Genomic DNA, 4,207 nt, shown 5'->3' with positions numbered 1-4,207 from the left:
TCTCTCCTTGGTTATCTGTCACCAGTAAGACTTTGTGGTGTATCCAGGTGCTGAGAGATCCGTGTGGTCTCAGTCTCTAGCCATGAGTGGAATTTAGAAGGACATAATTAGCTCCTATTCTAAGACCACAGAAAAAGGATAAGATGGCTGTTATTGCCATCATGGGCTAAACAGTTAATATTTAATCATAAAAGGAATAACTTCAATGTGCTTGTCAGGCATCTTAGAATACTGGAAAATGCAGGGATTGCTAGAAGTAGGCTAAAATCTAAGAATTCGATGGAAAGTCTAAGAAAGGCTTTTCTGTTTTTTCCATGACTGTTCTCCCAGTACCTCTCAACCAGGAGCCCTCCCACCCATAGTGGGCTTTGGCAACACTCGTCTGTGCAGGTGTGTGTGTGTGTGTGTGTGAGTTTGTGTGACAGAGAGAGAGAGAGAGAGAGAGAGACTCACAATGACTAGGGAGCATTACTGACATTTCTTAGGTGAGGCCACAAATTCTAAGTAGTTTGCGATTCTCTGTATAATCCAGGAAAACGAAGAATTGTTTTGTTTAAAATGCTATCCTATTGAGAACACCAGACCCAATTCCAAGTTGCAGGTATAGCACTGGCATAAAGTACATCGCCCAGCCATGCTTGTCGGATGAACCTATAAAGTTGTGGACAGATATTCCGAAGGCGGCACTCCTAATTTTTTGCAGTTTCTCTTCTGAAATCTACTGGAGGGCTGAGCCCATGCCTTATGTAACTTTGTATATCCACAGGGCTCGGTGGAGTGTCTGGCATTCAGGAGGTACTCTGTAAGTATTCCCCAAAGTGTTGAATAGATAAATACTTTCATCAAGGCATCTCCTGTTTGTTTAGTCGATTGGGCCACTACTGTAGTACTAGAATATTTTTCCCATTTTATTTATTTTTATTTATTTTTTAAAGGTTTTATTTGAGAGAGAGAGAGAGAGAATAGAGGGAGGGAGAGAGAGAGAATCCTCAAGTAGACTTGTCACTGAGTGTGGAGCCCCCTGTGGGGCTCGATCCCACCATCCATAATACTAGAAGAGTTTTTAAAGATCAGATGCATCTGAACCCACAGAGGAGAAATAACAATAGTGAATAAGGTACAAATGGTTGAAAGGGGCTTTGCAGTGTCTCCCTCATAATCTTCAGAATTTACCTTGTGGGATGCCTGGGTGGCTCAGTGGTTGAGCGTCTGCCTTTGGCTCAGGGCATGATCCCGAAGGTCTGAGAATCAAGTCCCACATTGGGGTGCCCAGAGGGACCCTCCTCCCTCTGCCTCTCTCTGTGTGTCTCTCATGTGTGTCAAATTCTTAAAAAAGAATTTACCTTGTGTTAGGCAAAACAACGGTTAGTAACCTAGAATGTGCACATCCTAATCCCTGGAACCTCTGAATATGTTTCTTTTATAAAAGATTTTATTTATTTATTTATTCATGAGAGACACAGAGAAAGAGGGAGAGAGAAGCAGAGACACAGGCAGAGGGAGAAGCAGGCTCCATGCAAGGAGCCTGATGTGGGACTCGATCCCGGGACTCCAGGGTCACGCCCTGGGCTGAAGGCAGGCGCTAAACCACTGAGCCACCCAGGGATCCTCAGAATATGTTTCTTTACATGGCAAAAAGAATTTTGCCAGTATGAGTAAGTTAGTAATTTTGAGATGGGAGATTGTCCTGGCTTACTTGGGAGGCTCTGATGTAATCATGAGGATCCTTATAAGAGGGAGGCAGAGAGTCCGAATCCGAGAGCGATGTAAAGATGCTGTGCTGTTGTCTTTGAAGGTGGAGGAAGGGGCCATGGGCCAAGGAATGCAGGCAGCCTCCGGAAACTAGAAAGGGAAGGAAACAGATTGTCTCCAAGAGAAACGCTGCCTTACCGATCCACCCTATCTCTCTAAGAGAACACCTTTGTATTGTTTAAGCCAGTATGTTCATGATAACTTGTTACAGTGGCAACGGAGTGCTTATACACACTTGAAAACCATGAGTTCAAGAATAGTTGGGTTGCTGAACATCAAACAATGGGTTAATGCCAACATCAGCAAAAAACCCAAGTTTGCTGCTGATGCCTATAATCCTATCAGGTATTTTATGCTCAGTATGCATGGCCTGCAGGTGCAGAGAGATTTTTCAGAGGATAGAAGTGAAAGTGTCCTTAGTATGACTGATCTGAAACTTTTCTGTTTCCCTATCCCTGTGCATCAGAAGCTTCATTGGGCAAATCCAGTAGAGACTGGGAGTTACAATGGCTTAATAACAAAGAAATTTGTTTTGTTTTGTTTGGTTTGGTTATTCTTTTGTTTGTTTTTTCCCAAGAAAAATGAATATGGAAGTAGATAGTCCTGGGGTGGCTGGCAGCTTACCTCATCTTTAGGGAGCTAGGTTCCTTCTAGTTTCTCTTCCTATCATCTTTAGCACATGGTTTCCATCTTCAAAATCATGTCGTGATCCAGCGGAGCAGCTGGGAGAGCCAGACACCCCTAGGCCGAGGCAGGCATTAAAGCAGATGAACAAACGTGTGCCCCAGCTGCCCATCCTGACCTAAGGAACACTCCTGGATGTTCTGCTCGGTAATTTCTAGGTACTTCTCAGGATCAGAGCTTAGTCACAGAGCTGCATCTCGCTGCAAGCAAAGCTGGAATATTGGGGTTCTGTCACTGAGCAGAAGAGAAGACTCCATATGGGCTAGGCCACCAAGAGTGTCACACCTTTGGTGCCTGCATCCGTCCCCTGTGGTTTTGAGCCCAAACTCCCTGAGAATAGGGATCCTAACCCTTTTCCACTACAAGGCCTCAGGGTTTAACAGCCACCTCATATCATGCCAGCACCCCAGGGATGAGTAGGGTGGAGAAAGTTAGTCAGATTTTGTTGGTGCTGGATTAATGTAGCCGTGACTGGCCCTGACAATGTCAAATTGTACCCAATTCCTGCTCTCCTGGAAAAGAGCGAAGGTTAAAGGCATTCTCTTCACTCTTTTGTGTTCTGGAAAATGGCTTACTGCAAAGAACCACCCTTGTCCATAGGCCTTAGAGAAGACTCACAGATGCTCCCATTGTTTACCCATGACAGAGCCAGACACAGACCCTCCAAACTCCCATTCTTTACCTCGTAAATGATTAACTGAACTATTTAGTTCCCACAGATCAATTGAGACAAAATGCTTGTTACCCAAACTTTGGTAAAGTTTCTCTTTTCTCCCCCAGGGCCCTGACCTTTGGCCCACCCTCCACCAGAGCCAGCAGACAGGCCCTCCTGAGAATAGGCTCACCTCCAGGTACAACATTCTTGGATTCACTACCCAATCAGGCCACCTCTTCATCCCACTTCCCACATCTGCTTCTTTCTTGCCTTGCTTATCCCTCTCTCCTCTCTTGCTGTGCCTAATGTGTAAATTAAACTTTATCACAGGTATGTATGCTTAGGAGGAACCACAGTATAGATAGGGTTCACCTTGGGCAGTCACTGATGTCACCTGCTGGGGTCTTTAGCGGCTCCACCCGCCAGGGGCTCCTCCAGCAGGTGCATGACTGCGCCCGGCGAAGGGTGGAGGAGGGATCCCCAAGCCAGAGAGCAGCTCCCCTTGCCCATGTTGACTACTATCCCTCTCTAAGAAGAAAACCCCTTTTTGCCTAACTCTGAGTGGCTTCCAGATTTTGTGATCAAAGTGCCCCCCCCCCATTGCAATAGTCTCTCTTTAACCCCCACGCTTTGCAATAATCCTTGTGAATGACAGTCTCTCTTTACTAAGTCCGGATTTGATTTTATCTGACAGCCTAAGTATTGGGATACTGGACAGGTGCCCAGGACATTTGTGAATGAGAAGACTGGGGGCTATCGCCAAGTCAAGCTGAATCCCTGCTCTCCCATGCAGCTTGTGTTCTGTGCATCTGTTGTCCTTTGTGGGAGGCTCATAGAAGGAGGAGGGGAAGTCAGCTCGAGGACCTGGAAAGAGCCTCTATAGTTACCAGTGGCTCTAACTGTACTGCTGGAAGTTCCACAGAGCTGCCACTCTATGGCATAAAGGGTGCAAAAGGATTTGTTGTTGCAACGCCTGGGAACTCCTGGGTGAAATCCTGGGAACTCCAGGATAAACAGTTCTCATCCTTGCGGGGTTTTTCTGCAGGTACGTTGCAAGCTCCTCAAGAATAGGATACAGTAGACACAGCCTCCCCCAATTATTTGACCATGGAATAT

The sequence above is a fragment of the Canis aureus genome, chromosome 8 (genome assembly GCF_053574225.1).
Source record: "Canis aureus isolate CA01 chromosome 8, VMU_Caureus_v.1.0, whole genome shotgun sequence".
Taxonomy (NCBI): domain Eukaryota; kingdom Metazoa; phylum Chordata; class Mammalia; order Carnivora; family Canidae; genus Canis; species Canis aureus.
The sequence above is the reverse complement of the archived record's forward strand: the minus strand, read 5'-3'. Positions refer to the sequence as shown.